General features: G+C 45.4%; 1 protein-coding gene across 21 annotated transcripts in view; it reads left to right on the top strand.

The window, feature by feature from the left end:
- Positions 1-21,962, top strand: part of WASF1 (WASP family member 1) — a 189,569-nt gene that overhangs the window by 98,161 nt on the left and 69,446 nt on the right. For 12 of the 21 annotated variants that reach the window (XM_039528344.1, XM_039528347.1, XM_039528346.1 and 9 more), the window contains 2 exons: positions 13,522-13,572; positions 14,753-14,849. The exons of 5 other annotated variants lie outside the window; for them this stretch is intronic. The gene's annotated coding sequence lies outside the window, so the exon portion shown is untranslated. Of the gene's footprint in view, positions 1-13,521; positions 13,573-14,752; positions 14,850-21,287; positions 21,376-21,962 lie in introns of all 21 variants that reach the window. 4 more of the 21 variants (XM_039528357.1, XM_039528360.1, XM_039528362.1 and 1 more) reach the window with 2 other exon arrangements.

Genomic DNA, 21,962 nt, shown 5'->3' on the forward strand with positions numbered 1-21,962 from the left:
CCTTGCCCTATTTCCCCCAGGTACTCTCTCAGCTTCCAGCAGCCAGGCCCTTCTCTCTCTGAACGCAGAGAGAGACTGAGACTTCTTCAGCCCAGCAGTCCCTTTATAGGGCCAGCTGAGTCCGTTTGGCTGCAGCTGTTTCCCCACTCAGCCTAGGCTGGTCTCCCAGCCTGCCAGCCAAATCTGAGAGCTGGTTCCAACCCTGTCAGCGGGTCACCACCCCACTACATTTAGTCACAGAAATACAATTTAGAAGATCACCTTGTCTTTACTGAATAAGTGTGCCTACTGAGCTGTGTGAGATCTTGATGGATATGCTTGCCACTATTGCATCCCCTCACACCTTCATGAGACATTAGAATACAGCTTCTGTGTGCACTGAGAAAATAAAAACTTCCCATATTGGCTTTGCTTGTCTCCCTGCCATGAAGTTATTGAATTTCCCCACCTCTATGAGACAGTGGGTGGTATCTCATTACTATTCATGTTGACATTGAAACTTCTTTTTTTAAACTGAGCATGTCAGTAAGCTAAAGGTTGTCGTGTTTGTTGGTTTTAATTACCTTAAATTGTGTAAAAATAATCATTAAAAAACTAGATATTTCTTTCCCCACCCCCACCAAAATACTAGAGGCAGAATAAACCAGCCTTTTTGAAGAGATATTAATGATAGGCTTCCCTCCTCCTCCTCTACCCCCCCTCCGTCTGGTGCTGGTCCTTTAAGCAACTGCTCAGACAGACTGAAATCTCTCTCTCTCTCAAATTTTAAATGATTATTTCTATTATTTACATTGTTGTAGCACCCAGAGGTAAAAATCAGGATTGGGGCTCTATTTTGTTGCCAAGCTGTGTGAACTTCCATTCTAAAGTCCCCCATTATCCTCTCATGGCTGGGGCTCTGGATGTGTCCCCATGCTCTACTATTTCCCACTCCCCTATACCAGGGTCCCCCATTCTTTCACCATGCCAGAGGCTGTGTGTGTTCCCTTCTCCCCTATACGAGGGTCACTCAATCTACCACTGTACCTGGGGTTGTGTGTAGACCCCCATGTTAATGGGAGCCATCAACCAGTCTATAGACAACTGCAGAGGTACTTGTAGCTGTGGCTGTGCTCACAGAATGGCAGGGGTTCCATGTGTCCCTCATTTTTCCCCTTTCAGTTTTCTGATTTTCCACAAAATCAATACAGTTTTGGCCATTATGCCTAGAACTTTCCCTGAACTTTTGGAATTGATCAGATGTCATTCAAAAAGTTATTACATTACATACAGACAGACAAACAGAGAAATGCTGTCATGTTGAGTGTAATAACCTTTACAAACTTGGCCAATTATCTTGGTCAATTATCTAGTCGGACCTGCATAATACCATTATAAATGTTCACTCAGTAATTCCTGCATCAAGACCATAGTTCAGGTGAGGTATACTGCTAAGGGACAGACTGAGTGAGGCTAGGCTTCTGAAGGGTTGCAGTGGTAGGAGAAAGGCAAGATGAAGGAGAACTCAACAATTCCATAGCAAAACAATAAGGGCGGAGGGGTTGGGGGAGGAATCCCGATTCCAAGTGTCAGAGTTGAGTGAATGATGTTGGAAAGCTTTAAATTAACAGCTTCTCTCGCCTGCTGCTGTTGCTGCTGCTCTCAATGTTGAGGAGACAAGGCTTGGAGGTCCTTTTAGGTCTAGTGAATGGACTGACTTAACTCCAGAACCCTCAGCTGTGGTGCTGGCTGCCTGAGTGAGAGTACTCTTAGTTGTAAGCACAATGAGCTTGATCCAGTACCCACTGAAGTACTTGAAAAAGCTTCCATTGGCTTCCATGGAAATTGAACTAGGGCACTTACGCTTGTTAATTTTTTGCAGGATTGGACCTTCTGTTGTCAGGGCCTGTAACTCTGCCCCATTTAGGCAAATGTTTACTCAGTAGCACAAACCCGTTATATTTTAAAGTGCTTTTGTTTTCAGCACACCTCTTGTAGCAACCTTCCCTCTCTCTTTCTTATCCAGAGGAATTTCAGAGAAGTGTACAGTTGAAAATTTGCCTAAGATCCCATGGAGACAAGCGTTCTCATAAAATTTTAAGCACTCTGTAACGGGTCGGACTCACCCCCTGCAGCGCCTCCTGCTGGTGACTCTGGGAATTAGCTCTTTCCAGCCCTGGAGCGCCCTCTGCAGGCCGATGATCCACCTGTTTGCTACTGGCCCCGTGTCCCTCCCAGGACCCCAGTGCCCCTTTAACTCTTAACTGGGTTTCCCCATCCCAGGGGAACCCCCACCCTACTATCCCCACTTCGCCTCAGTAGTGGCTACTGCCCAGTCTCTATCTAGCCCCCGTTCGCTGGGGCAGACTGCAGTAGCCAGCACTCATCATCGGCAAAGGGGGTTTGGACCTGCTGCCTTGGCCTACCCCTAGGTTGCCCCCTGCAACCCCCAGTACCTTTTGCCCTATGCTAGGCTGCAGCCTGGGGTTTTCCAGGCAGGAGCTCCCCAGCTCCTCTACCTTTCCCCAGCCCTGCTCCACTCTAGGTACTTTGTCTCAGTTCCCAGCAGCCAGGCCCATCTCCCTCTAGAAACAGAGAGAGACTGTTTTTCCATTCTGGCCTCCCTGGCCTACTTATAAGGCCCTGTAGCTCTGTTTGGGGCGTGGCCCCAGCTGCAGCCACTTCCCCAATCAGCCCAGCCAAACGCCCCTTCCCAGGGCTGTTTTAAAGCCCCAAAGGGCAGGAGCGGGTAGCCACCCCGCTATACACCTCCCCCCTCAAAACCCCCACCCTGGGGAATCAAGGGGCCTTCTGGCCTGTGCGACCCGGAGGTGTCCTGCCAGCCGCGCCTGCTTCTCTTCACTGTCTCTCAGTTTGAAGACCAGGGCTGCTTTCTCCTGGCGGGCTTTTTGGAGCTCTGCCTGTGCTGTCTGCCGGGCCCGCAGATCCTGGTCCCCCAGGCAGTCTTCCTGACCCTCCACACTCAGGGTCTGGGTTCCTACAGTCACCTTGTCCACCCCCACCTGGGTCCCGGCCTCCTGCTGGGCCCAGTCCATTTGGGTCTCCTTGTCCATGACCTCCCTGGCGATGGTCTGGGTCTTACCCTCTCGCAGGGTCCCCACCATCCCAGTTGTGGTCTTCACCACCTCCCCTGGGTGGCCCACTGGCCGGTCAGCCACTCTCTCGGCTGCCTCCAGCTGTGTTGCCCTCCCCACTAGGGGGCAGTCTTTCCTCAGGTGGCCCAGCTCCCGGCAATGCCAACAGGCTCCCCGCCTCCGTGTTGCCTGGGCCTCCTGCTTCTTCCCATTGTCCCTCCCTGGTCCAACCCGTCCTGGGTTGCCCTGGGTCGTGTTCCTTGGGGCCAGGCAGTCCTGCCAAAGGTGGCCCCACCTCCCACAGGCCCAACACGCCCACAGCCGCCAGGGTTCCCTTACCCAGCGCGCTGTCTGAGGGACTGGGTGCTGTCCCAATCTGGGGTGAGGCACCCTGCCCCCAGCCCCATAGGGACAGTCCCGTTTTATGTGCCCGCTCCTGGCACAGATGAAACAAGTCCTTAGTTCTGTCCTAGGCCTCCTGGCCCTAGAGCCGGGCTCCTCCCTTGGCGGTTCCTCCTGAACACCTGCCGCAGGAGTTTCCGCAAGGCCCGCTGTTCCTCCACCAGCTGGGCCATCTGTCCTTGGAGGGCCCATTGCGCCTCCCACAGTCCCTGTAGGTTATCAGTCCCCTTCCACTGGGGTGCTGACTCCAAACCCCACCCATGGACAACACCCGGAGTCTCAGCGAAAAAGACCCCGGTGTAACAGGGATCCATCACCCCCGCCTCAGTTTCTCCACCTTCTTAATGTCCAGGCATTAGTTCCACTGTCTTTGCCCGGGCCCCTTGTATCAGGGGCGGACCGCTCCTGCCCGCATTCTCCACCACGTGTAACGGGTCGGACTCATCCCCTGCGGCGCCTCCTGCTGGTGACTCTGGGAATTAGCTCTTTCCAGCCCCGGAGCGCCCTCTGCAGGCCAGTGATCCACCTGTTTGCTACTGGCCCCGTGTCCCTCCCAGGACCCCAGTGCCCCTTTAACTCTTAACTGGGTTTCCCCGTCCCAGGGGAACCCCCACCCTACTATCCCCACTTCGCCTCAGTAGTGGCTACTGCCCAGTCTCTGTCTAGCCCCCGTTCGCTGGGGCAGACTGCAGTAGCCAGCACTCATCATCGGCAAAGGGGGTTTGGACCTGCTGCCTTGGCCTACCCCTAGGTTGCCCCCTGCAACCCCCAGTACCTTTTGCCCTATGCTAGGCTGCAGCCTGGGGTTTTCCAGGCAGGAGCTCCCCAGCTCCTCTACCTTTCCCCAGCCCTGCTCCACTCTAGGTACTTTGTCTCAGTTCCCAGCAGCCAGGCCCATCTCCCTCTAGAAACAGAGAGAGACTGTTTTTCCATTCTAACCTCCCTGGCCTACTTATAAGGCCCTGTAGCTCTGTTTGGGGCGTGGCCCCAGCTGCAGCCACTTTCCCAATCAGCCCAGCCAAAAGCCCCTTCCCAGGGCTGTTTTAAAGCCCCAAAGGGCAGCATAGGTTGAATTACAACCATGGACTTGTGATCTAAAGTCCTATCCATTACACCACACACTCCTCCCCCCAAAGGGCAGGAGCGGGTAGCCACTCTGCTACACACTCCATGATTTTGTCTCCATTTGAAATACTATCAGAATAGTGATTTTTGTGGTATTTTGGTAGCTTCTGGTTGAAATCAGTAAGTACAAGAATGTAAAAACGTTGGGTATGATTCTGACATTCCTGTTGAACAGCCATTTTAGGCTTTGCTTATTTGAGACTGCTCAAATAAGTAAGAGCTACTCTCTGGTTGTGACAGAATCAGGCTCTTACACAAATTCATTAGTTAAGATTTTGAACCTAAAGAAAAGTACAGGTTTTCTTCAACAAATATGTGAGGTTGATTATTTTATCTGCAACATTTTGCTCATCCCTAATATGGATATTTCTCAAATGTATTTTTAGACACTGAGACTAAATGATGGTTAGAAGTAATTTTAGTATTTAAACCCAAGAAAAATGAGGAGAATTATATCTTGTAGATACTTAAGTTTGTATAATGAACATCTCTTAATAATTTCATATCTGGAAGATGAACTATTTTTACAATGTGTTTTTACTTAGACCTGATAAATTGAAGGCTCCAGAGGATTGTAAAAAGCTAGAAATTATGTATCATTAATTTTAAGAGGTAAAAAAAGCTTTTACATAAAAAACACTGCAACCTACATAAATTAACAGAGAATGGCATCTCTTTGTTAGAGATAAAAAAAAAACATTTTATTTATCTTTATCAGACTGTGGTAATAGAGATGCAAATATTGGTGCCACATTGCTCATTTCAATTGGTTTACGGTATAAATAGTTTCTTCAGATTCTTGTAAAGAAACATCCATTCTAATGAACCTCGGTAACATAAAACCACAGTGTAAATCACCTGCTAAAAACTATGGGCACAGTCCCACAAACTCACTCCTGTAAGGAGTCCTATTAACTTCAAGGTCACTACTCACAGGGACAAAGATTTGTGTTTGTGTGGCCCTAAGAGCCTGATTCTGGAGGGGTATAGACAAATTAGAAACATAGACAGAAAATAGCAAAATGAGATATGACTTGCAAAACTGCAAAATAATATGACTGGGAGGGGGAAAAATCTGGAAGGGACAGGAGAAATCTTTGTTGAGCCATGATTCAGCAAGGTATTTAAGCACATGTCTAATATTAAGCATAAGTAGTCCCCTTCAAGCCAATGGGACCACTCTCATGCTTAAAGTTAGGCATGTGTTTAAAAACCTTGCTGAATCAGCACCTAAGTGCTACAGTGCACCTACAATACGGAGTGAACAGCAAGTTAGACATAAGTTTAGAATTTGTAATAGATTTAGGGCTTCAAATGCACAGGCATCATGTCACAAAGCAAGGAACTAATAGTCTCTCCAAATTGCTCTGATATAGCAGTTCATCCCTGTGACGTTATTGATATAAATGGGGACCATATAGAACATGGGTTGCAACCAAGGTCCTGTAGTGGCACCAAACCTTAGGTAAAGGGGGTCATCTAAGGTGTCTAAGACCAAGTTAGGGGTTGCTGGTTATGATTATGCGGTCTGTATGGATGGCCCAAAGGGCCATCAGCTAAACAATGACCCATGGAGAGGAAGGCAGATACGCCTTGTGAATCCCCAGGACGAGTGCACTGTGGTGGTGACTGGGAGACTGGAGTGTCTAAGGAAATTGCTTGTGTGACTTGTGGTTAGTGGGGTGGTGAGACCAAAGTCCTTTTTGGCTGCTGGTTTTTTTGCCTAGAGAGGTGAAAAAACCAGCCTAGGGCTGTAACTGCCCTGTTTAAGCAATTATTCTGCAAAGCACTTCAGTACACATGTAGATGCTTTGCAGAATTGGTCCCTATATGCCCCAGGTACAATTGCACCTGGAGTCTGGACTTAATTTCTGGCTACAATCTGACTAAAAAAATATTGATCAGTTAGGGGGAGTTCAGAGAAGAGCAACAAAAATTATCAGAAATGGTAGAGGTGATTTATGAGGAAAACATTACAAGAAACTAAATATCTAACTTGGTTAGGTGGCTGATGGCAGTGGAGTGGGGGGATTACAACAAGCCTAGAAATATGTGAAAGTAGTAAACAATAAGAAAGAAGAAGAATTGTATGTGAAATATGGAAGTACAGAGGAACGAAGCCAAGAAAGAGCAGAAACTGAGAGAGAGAGAGAATTTAGGCTAAATAACAGGAACACTTTCCTATTACTGAGATGTACTAGGCTTGTAATAAACTTCCTTGGGAAGTGCTGGAAGCTCCATCACTTAAGACATTGAAAAATAGACTGGACAAAACACTAGAAAATAAACTGTCAAGAATAATCGTATACTTCCAGGGAAATGGATTGGATAACCTTCAGGTCTCTTCCCTATCTAACTTCTATGAGATATTCAGTCTTTACTCAGTCAAATTCCTCATTGACTTTACTGTGGTGTTTTGCCTTAGCAAGGACTGAAGGATCAGTGATCAATCCCTATTTTTAAATAATATATATCACCTGTTTCTTTCTCGAGTGATTGCTCATGTCCATTTCATTGTAGGTGTGTGTGTTCATCACACGCACCGGTGCCTGAAGTTTTTTCCTCAGTGGTATTCGTAGGGGACCGGCTTTGGCACCCTCTGGACTGGCGCGTGTATGCATCGGTATAAGGGATGCTGCTGGCTCCCCGCTCCCTCAGTTCCTTCTTACTGCCAGTGACGGTGCTGGAATGTCTCCTTGCTTCAGCAAGCTTTGCTGTCTCTATTGTGTCTAGTAGTGAATTTGTTTAAAGTTGTATAGTTAGCACTTCCTTTAGTGTTAAGTTAGAAATAGTTAGTTAGACCCATACAGGACTCAGCCTAGGGATTGGGCATGCCTTGTGACTGTTGCAAAAAAAATCCATGCCAGTCAGTGATCCCCAAACAAGCTGCCTGAAATGTTTAGGGGAAACCCACGTGAGTGACAAGTGTTGCATTTGCAAGAGCTTCAGGCCGTGGACCAGACAGGAGCAGGGCATTCATCTCCAAGCGCTCCTCATGGAGTCAGCCCTAGCACCAACCTTGGAGCTGACGAGATCGGACTCTGCTCCAAGCACTGCGGCCTCAGTGCGGAGCGTGCCGCCGGCACTGACCTCTGACTGGCACCTATCCCCATCCCCAGTTCCACCTAAAAAGCAAAGAAAGTCTGGGAGTGGGTGTTCTCCTACATCCTGTAAAGGGAAGGAGAGAGCCGGAGGAGACCAAAGACCAATGTGGGGCAGCTCTTCCCTTCTGGACGGTGGCCAGGCTCTGACTCCAACTGAGCTGTTGAGCCCACTTTAAGACCCACTCACCACCCTGGGAAGTGGCAGAGGCACTCGGCACCTGGTGGTACCGTCCACACCAGAGGCCTTTCAGGCTGCTAAGGGCATACTGTCCCTTCTGGTACCACCCACGCCAGCTGCTGAGGTTCCCCATTTGAGGGGTAAACCTACCTTGGGTCCCTTCTAGAGGTCTCCATCAGTGCAGCACTACTCCTCGCCGCATGGGGTGCCCCGTCAGTGCTCATCTGAACAGCACCACCAGCCCTTGGGCGTGGGTCGGCTTACCTGCCAGAGTTCCCGGTGTTGGTCCCTGGACTCTAGGCAGCGTTCCTCAGGCTCTAGGTGTCGATTGGCAGCGGTCCCCAGAGCCCTGGTGTCGAGTTGCCCAAGCCGGTGTCGAGTCTCCCAGCTCATGGCACCATTCCGGAGGGTCGAGACAACAGTCCCCAGAACCCCATCACCAGTGGCCGGATTGCTGGTACAGTTCACCATGGGCACATTGACAGTCTCTCTCACGTTGGTCTGCTCGCTCCTGTTCCCGCTCCTCATTTATGCAGTGGCACCGCACTGTAAGCATGAGGCATTGATCGCCGGGGTACTGTTGCTGATCTGCCGAATGCCACCGCCTGTCACTGGGTTTGCGGCACCGAGAGCTTCAATGGTCTTCAATGGAGGTCCGCGGCCCAAGCCAACGGGATTAGGGAAGAGAGGCGGCCTTGGTACCGTCCTGGTCCCTCAGACAAGTCTCTCTCTCCTCGGGATTGGACAGCGAGGAGGAGACCCTGCTCGCAGGCCAAGGCTCCCACCAGGGGCATTGTCATTCCCCCCCTGTCCACCAGTGGCAGCATGGCCCTAGGGCCAGTGCCCATCCCTCTGACAACTATGGAACCCCTGGGGATTCCCCACCCATCACAGGGGCAAAGTTCGGTCTCAGGAGCATCTGAAAGATGGTCAGTGGCAGTCTCCCATCCACTCCCTGACTTGGACACGGAGTCAGAGCAGGCTCCCCAGGGCCAGCCAACCTTGGCTGAGGCTTCCCAAGCAGAAGTGGCAGAGTTGGCAGACCCACCTGTACCTGCCTCCTCCTCATCTTCGCCCGATGAGGCGATAGCGGGGTGCTCTCACTCAGTTTCCCAGGATGATGCAAGGGCCCACCAAGAGCTTTTAAAGAGGTTTGCCTCAAACCCGAGGCTGGAAGCTGAGGAACTGGCAGGAACCCTTAAACTCTCTGTTCAATGTGCTAAGTGCAGCAGCCCCCTCCCAGGTGGCATTGCCAGTGCACAAGGGAGTGGTGAAAATTACTAAGGCCCTGTGGCAGACACTCATCTCCTTGCCCCCATCTCCAAGCGGGCAGAAAGAAAATACTATGTCCCTGCTAAGGGGTATGAGTATCTTTATACCCACCCTGCCCCAAGCTCACAGGTTGTGTTGGCAGCAATGAGCGCAATACACAGGGCCAACTGGGATCAGCACCTAAGAACAAGGAGGCAAAGATCCTCAATCTCTTTGGTAGAAAAAATTATTCTACGTCCAGCCTCCAGATCAGAGTGGCCAACCATCAGGCCTCGCTTGGCCATTATGATTTTAATATTTGGCAGTCGATGGCCAAGTTTACGGATTCACTGCCAGAGGAGCCCGGGAAGGAAATCCTGGCTATCCTCACTGCCCACCAAGCGAGGTCAGATGCGGCAGACTCTGCAGCCCGGACTATGGCTTTGGCTATTTCTGTGAGGCGGGCATCCTGGTTGCAGTCATCAGGCCTATTGATGGAGGTTCAACAATCCATCCAGCACCTCCCATTCAATTGCCTGGCACTGTTTTCAGAACAAGCAATAAATTACATGGCCTGAAAGACTCTAGGGCTACCTTGCGCTCCATGGGCCTTTACACACCGGGGCCGGCAAATAAGCAATTTAAGCTGCAACAGCCCCACAGGTTTGGGACCCAACCTCAGTCAGAGTGCTTCCGCAAGAAGTGCAAGGGCTATAAGCGCCAGCAAGGCCATCAGCCGTCACCTTCAACTCTCTCAAGCTCCACCCATAACCAACCAGGTAACAAGCAGGCATTTTGAGGGTGCGCTTGAGGGCAATCTTCCAGCCGGTGTCCTGGATCCTGCTCCTTTGCTATTTTCCAACTGTTTGTCCCCCTTCCTCCCTGCTTGGGTCTCTATAACATTGGACCAGTGGGTCCTCAGCACAGTAGTAGGGGGCTATACCTTCCGGTTTATTTCTATCCCCCCTTCACACCCTCTCTCCCAGTCCTTCTTCAGGGACCCTTCTCATGAGCATCTGCTCGCTCAGGAGGTGCATGACCTTCTGTGGGTGTGAGCTGTGGAGGAAGTCTCTCTGCACTTGAGGGGGAAAGGGTTTTACTCTTGCTATTTTTTATCCCAAAAGCCATGAGGGGGGTGGTGTCTACGTCCCATTCTCAACCTGCAGAGCCTCAACAAGTATCTCAAGAAGTAGAAGTTCCGCATGGTCTCCTTAGCCTCCATCATTCCTTCCCTGGATCTGGGAGACTGGTTATGCCACCCTCAATCTGAAAGACGCTTATTTTCATATATCAATATTTCATAGACACAGACGGTTCCTACGTTTCGTAGTTGGGACCGCCTACTACCAATTTGCAGTGCTCCCTTTTGGCCTAGCAACAATGCCAGGGGTGTTTACGAAATGCATGTTGGTGGTGGCGGCCTACCTCAGATGTCGTGGTATCCAGATTCACCTGTACCTCAACGACTGACTCATCAAAGGCTGCTCCAGGGTCCAGGTCCAGCGCAGTGTCGAGATGTTGCAAGCCACTTGTCAAGCTCTGGGCCTGTTGATAAACGAACAAAAATCAACATTGATCCCGGTCCAATTGATAGAGTTTATCGGAGTGGTGCTCGACTCTATCCAACCCAGAGCATTCCTGCCAGAGGCTAGGTTCAAGGCAATGTCAGATCTGATTGCCAGCATCACTGCCCATCTGCTAACCATGGCCTGGGTCTGTCTCAGGCTATTGGGGCACATGGCAGCATGCACATATGCTTTCCGACATACGAGACTCAGGCTGCATCCTCTCCAGATGTGGCTGGCGTCGGTCTACTCTCCGGCCAGACATCACCTAGACAAGCTTATCACGATCCCACCATAGGTGCTTATCTCTCTGCAGTGGTGGTCTGACCCCATCCTGGTGTTGGAAGGTGTGCTATTCGTGAGCCCTCAACCCACGGTCTCCCTGATTTCGGATGCGTCCAACCTCTGTTGGGAGTGCATCTCAGTACACTGGGGACTCAAGAGTTATGGTCTCAAAAGGAGTTCATGTTGCATATAAACGTCAGGGAGCTCCGGGCCATCCGTGTGGCTTGTGGTGTCTTTCTTCCCCAACTGTCCGGCCAGATGGTGCAGCTGTTGGCAGACAACATGGCCTCCATGTTCTATGTCAACAGGCATGGGGAAGCTGGATTGTCGGCTCTGTGCCAGGAGGCCCTCCATGTGTGGGACTTTTGCATCCAGTATGCAATCCACCTGAAAGCCTTGCACCTCTCCAGTGTCTGGAACACGCTAGCCGATTGCCTCAGCGGGTTCTTCTTCTCTCACCATGAATGAAGGTTGTCAGAATGTTTTTCCAGAAGTGGGAAGCTCCCTGAGTGGACTTATTCGCCACCAGACAGAACGGAAACTGTCATCCGTTTTGTTCTCTCCAAGGGCTCGGCCGAGGCTCACTATCCAATGCCTTTCTCCTGTCTTGGTCAGGGGACCTGATGTATGCCTTCCCACCAATTCTGCTCATCAGCAAAGTCTCTCAGAAATCAAGAGGGATAAGGCACGGATCATTATGATCGCCCAAGCATTGCCTCACCAGCATTGGGTTGGCATGCTCGTGGACCTGGCTGTTGCAGCCCTGTGGCCACTTCCCAGCCGCCCAGACCTACTCTTGCAAGATCACGGTCGACTCCTGCATCCGAATCTTGCCTCTGTCCACCTCACAACTTGGATGCTACATGGCTGAATCCAGAGGAACACGCCTGCTCTAGTCAGGCACGGCAGGATCTCTTGGAGAGCAGAAAGCCCTCCACCAGAGCAACTTACCTGGCAAAGTGGAAGCCTTTCTCCTGCTGGGCGTCAGAGCGGAATATCTCCCCTACCCAGTCATCTCTGCAGTCCATCCTGGATTACCTGCTTTCACTTAAAGTACCAACTTCTCACCTTCTCTTCGGTACAAACATTCACGACGCATTAAGCCATCACCCAGCAAGCCAGAAATGATGCTGGATTTGGCAGAGCTGTGTTGCAATCGACACGTCCATGAACTCCTACCCCCCTCCGATGGTACTGCTTGGGAGTGACCTACAATGAAATGGACGGGAGCAAGCACTTGAAGAAGAAAAGATGGTAACCTTTTGTAACTGCTGTTCTTCGAGATGTGTTGCTCATGTCCATTCCATGACCTGTCATCCTTCCCCTCTGTTGGAGTTCCAGCAACAAAGAACTGAGAGAGGGGGAAGCTGGGGACACCCCTTATACTGGTGCATATGCGTGCCACTCCAGAGGGTGCCAGAGCTGGTCCCCTATGGATACCACTGAGGGAAAAACTTCAGACACCAGTGCATGTGGCTAGCACACACACCTACAATGGAATGGACATGAGCAATGCATCTCGAAGAACAGTTACGAAAGGTAAGTCTTTTCAGAGCTTTTAATAACATCTCTGCTTGAAAGTAAACAACCTTTTCTGTCAATTTAGATAACTTTTTTTTCAACAGAACACTGTTCAAACAGGCACTTTAAATAACGCTAAAATGTGAGTCACCATTATAGAGAAAAAAAGGTTTCAGTAGACAAGGCAGCATGTTATTTATGGATATTGGCAGGCTTGTGCAACAAGCCTGCCTTCTGAGGAATTTTGTTGTTTGCAAGGGAAGAAATCCATATAGAATCAGGAGCTGAGCTAGTGATAATGAGCTGATCATTACTGCCTATCTGACTCAATATGTGACATATCTTAACTCTTCTTTAAAGCTGAAAAAAGTTAGCAGTAATCATCAAATTAAAATCCTGTAAATATTTAGCAAATTCAAAGTGTCTATTTTGGGACCTTAGTATACAACTTACTTTGGAAAGCTAAAAGGCTGTTATTTAGAATTATGATTTATTTTAATATTGCAAAGAATGATTGATCACCTTTTTCAAATGTCTGGTTAAGCTACGTCTTTTGTGTTTTGCATAAGAAACTTAAAACTATCCAGCTGCAAAAAGCTTTAATAAAGTAATTTTATGACACTGTCTACTGTTTAGTCAAATGTGTCTGAAGCTATGGTTGTAATAATTAAAACAATTGTATGTCACTTGTGGATTAATATATAGCAACTGCATAATTAGCTCCCATGTTGTGTCAGGTTTCCTAGTCACAGACCTTTGTACGCTGGACCTCAGTTCTATTGTAGGTGTCTGACATTATTTATTATTTCATTAGCATCCAATTTCCTTCTTGGATTCAACAGTAAGGTCAGTGCAATGAGCTGCATAGACTGTGTCTTATTCCCCCCCCCCTCCTCTTCTCTCCACCCCCAGCATAGCCACTCATTTCCCTCATTTCTGGCATGTCATAATTTAATATTTAGCAATTATGGCTTGGAACTAAAGGAATAATTATTTCTTAATCATTCTGCCTTTAGGGGGTTCCTTTCACGTTTCTGAGGAAAAAAGGAAGTCTTTGGTCACTGGGGGTGAGTGCTTCTGTGTTTTCTTTGTAAAGATAGCTCTGTTGTTAAGGCAAGACACTGTGTGTTGAATTCTAATTCCTTTGTGCAAGAGCCAGCCCGTTTCAAAGCAATCCAATGACTGGAGGTGTTCGGTATGATTAATAGTGCTACAGTTCTGTGATTGACTAGGTTGACTGTGCTTTCTGTGTGTGTAGAATTCTAAAAGTTGATACACCGTTGATGAGTAACAGTGAAGTTTAATGCTGTAGCGGAGGTGGGAACTGAATATCTTCTCTATGCTAACCAGGTTTTGTCTGGGGTTATATTACATTTCTTAGCTGCTGTGAAGTTCAGGTACTTTTTCTTTAAATATTTATTGTTACTGCAGCACGCTACCCATTTTAGGGCAGGTTTGTGTCTCTGTGATAATTTTTTTAGAATCAAGTTGTAAAATTGGTGTGTGCATTTGAAAGATAGCTGTCTTCAAGTGGTAGATGAATATCTATGGTATTTAACTGTTATGTGTTTTAATTCATAGAATTTAATTCTTTGATAAGGTTATCATGTAATTTCATCAATGATAATATATTATGATCAATTTGATAAAACCTCAGAAGTTATGCTTTATTTCTGGCTTTAGAGATGTTGAATTTAAATTAACACTGGATTAGTTATCTATCTCTGTCAAGATTACAAAGAGCTTTTGTTGTGATCCATCATAGGGCTTTTGTGTGATATACTGTATGCAGAAACTGTTAACAGAATAGATTAATGCTGTGAGGAAAAAATATCATCAGATGAACACTAGGTCTTAAAAAGCTATTTCAAATGGCATAGTAAGTTATATATCGTTAACACATTTTTAGCCTTTTGGGGGTGGCGAAGAACTTGTAATTAAAAATTAATTTATTAATTCTCGACTGTGCTTAAATTAGAACCCAGGTTATACTTACAAAATGTTTTGAAATCAAATTATTTGAATAGGCTCTCCAGAACAAAAATAATGAGCCCTGGATAATCTGAAGAATTTTTAGTAGTGTTACCAGAAAACTCTGCAACTGTCTTTTGAGGTCTGTGTATATATGTTATGTGTAGTAATTTTAAATGATATATCTAATACAAAGATATACCATAGTTATATAAATATATAATACAGATAAAATTGTGCATGTATTCTCTTTTTAAAATTATGCTACATATTCAGAAGCTTCAGTAGAAGAATGACTACAAGGAGCCATCAGATTCTTCTTGGTTAAGACCATAACAATAAAACTGGGCATATATGTGCAATATGTCTCTAGGTATGTGACTTATATATTTGTGTTAATGTATGCATGGCATATTATGAATTTAATTATTCTTTCATTCTTGCCACAGTAATATATAATTAAATCTTGTGCCCATTTTTGGAAGCCGTCCCTTTTGTTTGTAGTAAACTATTAGAGGGAAGGTCTTTTATGTGTTTCTACTATAGTTTAGTGTGATATCTTCAGTATCTGAAAGAAATGTTGTTTTACCATTTTCTGCCTTTAATATTTTCGTTTGGCCATGAAGCTTTATAATGATATTGGCTAATCGAGTCTCTAACCTTTTAATCATCTTGTACACTTAATGTATCTTGGGCCAGCAAAGAAATTCTTTCAGCAAATATGAAACGGAGAGAAGTTCATATTAAAAATATCTAGAAGCATTATTATAACAAAATATGAAATATCAGTTAAATAGTGCAATGTAACATTTGCTATTCTTTAATTCTATTTTGAGTATCCTGTTGTTTGAATGTATTTTAGTTACTTTGGTTTAAATCAAGAATTCTGTTTGTTGTAACCTCGGTGTGTTTTACTTTTAGGAAAATATTTTTACATACTATTTTACTGAAAAATAGCTAAATACATAATTTTTAATTTCAAAATTTGCTTAAAATATTTAATTGAAAGGAAATGAATTTTAAAAATTGAAGTGTTACTTTCTATTTACGTCTGGTATTTAACACAACATGTAACTTAGCTTATTGGGAAAAAAAAAGGGGGGTGGTCATGTGTGATGCGGGGAGTAGGGGAGATGTCAAAGGGCCAGATATGCTACAGGCTTAGGCGTGGTCTACACTGGGGGAGGAGGGATCGATCTAAGTTATGCAACTTCAGCTACGTGAATAACATAGCTGAAGTCGACGTACTTAGACCTACTTACCACGGTGTCTTCACTACGGTGAGTTGACTGCTGCTGCTCCCCCGTCAACTCTGAATGTTACTGGATGTTACTTCAGCCTCTCCCCGAGCTGGAGTACAGGAGTCGACGGGAGAGTGCTCGGGGATCAATTTATCGCGTCTAGACTAGATGCGATAAATCGATCCCCACTGGATCGATCGCTGCCCACCGAGCCGGCTGGTAGTGAAGACATACCCTTAGTGCCTTACTGTCTTCAGTAGTTCTGCTACTGATGGTAATAAGTGCTTCAGCCTGTGACAGGTCTTTGTAGGACTAGGCTCATAAAATAGTTTATTTTCTTAGACAAAAACAAATTACAGCTAATAACAAGATAGACACCAAGTAAATCTATACATCTTTGTTAATTAAATATGGGTAAGTTTGCTGTGAGCTGATAGTTGGTTATTTTTGTTTCTGCTTTAAAAAAAGTATTAATCTTTAAAGTCACAAATAACAGTTTTACATTGTAGATAACATAAAAGTAGGTGCAGACCAAAACTTGAATAGAATCATAGAATTCAAGATCAGAAGGGACCATTATGATCATCTAGTCTGACCTCCTGCAAGATGCAGGCCACATAAGCCGATCCACCCACTCCTGAACTAATTCTCTCCCTTGACTCTGCTGTTGAATGCTCCAAATCATGATTTAAAGACTTCAAGTAGCAGATAATCCACCAGCAAGCGACCCCTGCCCCATGCTTCGGAGGAAGGCGAAAAACCTCCAGGGCCACTGCCAATCTACCCTGGAGGAAAATTCCTTCCCGACCCCAAATATGGCGATCAGCTGAACCCCGAGCATGTGGGCAAGACTCTCCAGCCAGACCCTCTGGAAAAGGCTAACAATATCCCAACATTGACCCTTTGTACTAATTATCAGTGTGGCACGTTATTGACCTATTGACTAAACCCGTTATCCTATCATACCATCCCCTCCATAAGCTTATCCAGCTTAATCTTAAAGTCTGGAGGTCCTTAGCCCCCACTGTTTCCCTCGGTAGGCTGTTCCAGAATTGCACTCCTCTGATGGTTAGAAACCTTCGTCTAATTTCAAGCCTAAATTTCCTGACTGACAATTTATATCCGTTTGTCCTCGTGTCCACATTAGCACTGAGCTGAAATAATTCCTCTCCTTCCCTGGTATTTATCTCTCTGATATATTTAAAGAGTGCAATCATATCTCCTCTTATCCTTCTTTTGCTTAAGGAAAACAAACCGAGCTCCTCAAGTCTCCTTTCATACGACAGGCTTTCCATTCCTCGGATCATTCTAGTGGCCCTTCTTTGTACCCGTTCCAGTTTGAATTCATCCTTCTTAAACATGGGAGACCAAAACTGCACACAATACTCCAAATGAGGTCTCACCAACGCCTTATATAACGGGACTAGCACCTCCTTATCTCTACTAGAAATACCTCGCCTAATGCATCCCAAGACCGCATTAGCTTTTTAACGCCACATCACATTGCCTACTCATAGTCATCCTACGATCAACCAGGACTCCTAGGTCCTTCTCCTCCTCCGTTACTTCCAACTGGTGCGTCCCCAGCTTATAACTAAAATTCTTGTTAGTCATCCCTAAATGCATAACCTTACACTTCTCATTATTGAATTTCATCCTGTTACTAATACTCCAGTTTACAGGGTCATCCAAATCTCCCTGGAGGATATCCCGATCCTTTTCTGAATTGGCAATACCTCCCAACTTGGTGTCATCCGCAAACTTTATCAGCCCACTCCTACTTTTGTTTCCGAGGTCAGCGATAAATAGATTAAATAAAATCGGACCCAAAACCAAACCTTGAGGAACTCCACTGGTAACCCCCCTCCAACCCGACAGATCAGCCTTCAATACGACCCTCTGCAGTCTCCCCTTTAACCAGCTCCTTATCCACCTCTGGATTTTCATTTTGATCCCCATCTTTTCCAAAATACGATTATATGATTAAAAAATAATTATTGCATAACAAATTGAAATTCATTTGCTGCCGGTTTAAGATACAGAAATCCAGAAATGAAAAGAGAAAAATCTCTTAAATTAAGGATTTTTAAAAAATCTTAACCCTATTTAGACTTGCAAGTCAGAAAATAATCTAAGAGAACAGCAACAAATAACATTCCCACTTAACAAAAGTGTGGATGTTGGCAAAGTGTGGATGCTGTTTATCTCACCTGAAGCATTTGCAGGTGTTGTTAACAAAAAATTGGAAGGCTTTTTGCTGAATGCTCCATCCTAATAGCAAGGGTAAGAAGGACATTCAGCACATATCTCAGCATTTACTGTTTACAGAGGGCCAGTGCAAAGTCCTTCATCTTGCAGAATTCTTCACACTGTAGAAGCCCATCCCCCTCGTAGTCCTGAGATGGGGTGTATAGGTGAAGTCGATGCAAAGTTGACCTTCCACATGTCCTGCCCACTGGAAGTTTGAGCTCAATACGAGTTCCTAATAGGTCTGCACAGAAGGGAAAAGTTTAACTTATACTTAAGGAGTAGCCCTCTCTTCCTATCTGTAGAAGCATAAATCCAGTGGTCTGGAAATCCCCAAGTCCCCATAGGCAGCGTGGTGGGAAGCAGTTTCTATTCAAGCTTATACACTTGCATGCAGAGGAATTAAAAGTGTAAATCTCCTAGTAACACTAGTTGAAGTAATATGCAGTTATAGGACATGAGCCCAGTACTGGTTTGTTAGACACATAATTTTAACTTTTAAATGTAGTTAACACACTACTAAATTACATCCGAAGAAGTGGGTATTCACCCACGAAAGCTCATGCTGCAAAACGTCTGTTAGTCTATAAGGTGCCACAGGATTCTTTGCTGCTTCTACTAAATTACACACACCCAATTTGAGTAGACTAGTATAATGCAGGTTTCTCCAAAGTGTAAATATTATAAAACTTCAGTGATAGCTTGGTACTAAGCACCATAATTAGGCGTTTACACGTTTGCATTCTTCTCTGAAATCTTGTTGCTACCGCTGTGGAGCTGTTCTGGCAAGATATCAGAATTTGTCCCTAAATCTGAGGCTATGATATCAACATTACACAATAAATCCATGGCTGCTAAGTTTCCTGTAATGTCATGGATGTTACTTCAGTACTTGTATAGTAGAATATTTTGAAAGTTAATCACTAAAAAATGGATTTTTTTGTGAAACTTTATTATCCATGGTTCAGTAAAAGAAATATAGTCATTTGGCGTGGGGGGGGGGTTGGGGGGAGGGGAGTAGTTTCCTAAAACTTCTACCACCACCCATCCCCCCCTCACCCCTGTTTTCATAAAAGAGACTTTGGGTTTCATATGCTAGCAACTTTCAGAGTATCCCAAAATGCATTATAAAACAATGAGTTGGGTACTGGTAGTGCGTGACTGTGTAGGCAGGCACAATGACTGTTATGTACTCTATTGCTGGTTTTTTTTTATCTATATAATAAATTTGACTGTCACAAACTTTGAAATGTAACATTCTGTTAGCAGTCAGAGAATGCTTGATTGAAAATTGGGGATGTACAAGGCATTACTGGACAGTTTATTTTAAAACATAGGTAGCAAGAATCATGGCAATATTAAGGCACAAAAATATATTAAAGAAAATATAAGTCTGATTTAAATCTGTTAAAGCAAGAACATTCAGTGCTACTTTTTCAGCACACTGCGTAGAGATATAGATACATGACTTTCGTTAACATTAAGGAAATACTATCAAGGTTGATAGTCCCCAAATGGAACTTAATCAGAAGTAACTTTTTAAAAGTCCTCTTGATCTGGAAGAGTCTATGAGCTTTCCAAGAATAAGACTGAAATGTAGATTAAATACCAGTTAGTTTTGTGGGCAGCAAGTCAGCAGCAAAGGTGGAACATTTGGGTTTTTTCTCAGTTATATGTACATTTGCCATCCTTCCACTCTTCCTGTCTGACTGTCCCTGATAGGAAATGTGACCTATTTCCTGACAATTGGGGTTTACATTTGTCACAAGATTGCAGCAGTTTAACATTTTCCCATACTCCTTACACTTCTGAAATAATTCTGTAGGCCAGTTCTGCAAGGGAAAATAATGCCTGTGCCCGTGCTCATGATATGCAAGCCATTTGTCCGTTTTTAAGCTGGACAGCCCTGCTTTTTTAAAGTTTGTCCTGGTCCGGTATAAGACAAAACAAGATGTGGTTTTTGACCGAGACCAATGCAGGTTCGAGTGAAATATTTGAGTGAGAGAGGAAAATCAAGGCGTGACAAATTGAAATTTCAAACCACGTGGCTGTTTTTTAATAAGGGTAAATTGCAACTTGGGCTGGGGAGGAGCGAGTTTACCAGCCAACAATATTATCAGAACAGGAACACACACACAACTCGAATCAAGGAAAAAAAACAAGTCACCAACCAAAAAATATCACCAGAGCAGCAATATACACAACTTGGAACAGTCTATTTACATCCAACAACAAGAAACTAAACAATCTGTGATTAACCGCTCACTAAAATCCGGAATGGACACGCAAACTGAAATACACCAACTAACTACAATGGCAATTAATACAGCAATATGGCTCTCATATACTATGTACACAACCTTGCATCAAATAAGGAAAGGGAAAAGGGAAAGAAGCTAAACCAACAGAATATTTACAGAAATTAAAATGCACATACCACACTCCAGGCGCAGCTGACCAGCAATACAGACACCAAGTGCATGATGAATTGGAGGGGGTAATCCAAAAACGACACGACACAAGCCGGCAAAATCCGGAGGAGACCCTGGCTGAAAGGGTGATCAGGCCTTTCAGCTAACACACGGATACTCATGCAGTTTTTGGCGTGGGGCATAGTTTTATTCGAAGACCCTTACTTGTGTCAGCATTTGATTGGTCCCCAGCTCCTACATCAACAGGTACTGCACCCGGCACACTAAGTTTATGCACACGACACGCTGGTATTGTAGCACACGGTACCAGTGTGACCTACAATTGACCAGACAGAAGGTTCGAGAATAGGCACACGGCACTATAATGTTGCACACCGCACCTTAGGGTAGCACACGGCACCACGGTGTTGCATACGACACTAATGTGACCTTTTGACCGACAATTGGCCATACAGACGCCATGTTTGAGCATAGGGTTGCGACAGTTTTGTCCAGTTTCAGATGGTGAATGCCATTTTGAAGAGTGAGCCACCCTGCCCCCACCTGTGACATCGTATGTGTGATGTGCGCAAGGTCACATGTGGGGCAAGGCAGGGCACTCTTCAAAATGGGGCCCCCATCTGTGTGAATATTTTGAAAGTTAAGTTAACTTGCAATTTTTGGTAAAAAGTTGTATTTCTTTTGCTAAACAGTGGGTGTTGTGGGAGGGGGAGATTCCTAAAAATTCCATACACACCCTATTTTCATAGAAGAGACTTTAGGTTTCATATGTTGGCAACTCTCAGACTATCCAAAAAAGCTTTATAAAGCAATGAGCTGGGGTGCTTCCCAAAGTGTTCCTTCAGCATTAGGAGCAGAATGAAACTGACATAATCCGTGTCATTGTAACAGTGTTGCTCCTACTGGAGATGTAGTGCATGGACAGGGCAGAAGTGCCACAAGCAGGTTCCTCTGCAGCTGCAAGAGGCATTTGAAAAAGGTAAGAATGAGGAAGAAAAGTTAGCTGCTGAAGGCTTTTAGAGGACAGAGGATGCATCTGTGCCGGCATGTAACATAGTGGATTACGTAACTATCTCACTTTTCAAAGGTAGTTCATTCAAATGTCATTAAATTGGTTTTAAAAATGTGTTCACTTTTTTCACCAGTGCCATTATACATTGGGGTAAGAATTAAACAAGGAAAAATCAGATCCAAAGCATTTTCACTGCTTAAAAAAATTGGTGACATCTGTCAGAATTTAATGGCTATTGTAATGAAAGCATTGCACCTAAAGACTATTAACTCAATACATAAGTATCACATTGTGACTAGCCTTTATGCAATATGAAGATGGCAGAGGAGTTTTCAAGGAGCCTCCTTTCTCCAGGCATCCCATATAAGGGTCAGTCACAATCCCAGTCTCTGTATTTGAGGAAGCTCAGGGATTGCTCCCTTTGAGGGTAAACACTACTCCAAATGGGGTGGGGAGGAGGCAGAACCTGGTTTCACTCCCTTTGCATACTGGCATTGGTGAGTGACCTGTCCACCAGGTCTCTATAAAGAACATGGGATTAGGTCAGTTCCACA

The sequence above is a fragment of the Mauremys reevesii genome, linkage group 3 (assembly GCF_016161935.1).
Source record: "Mauremys reevesii isolate NIE-2019 linkage group 3, ASM1616193v1, whole genome shotgun sequence".
NCBI classification, from domain to species: domain Eukaryota; kingdom Metazoa; phylum Chordata; order Testudines; family Geoemydidae; genus Mauremys; species Mauremys reevesii.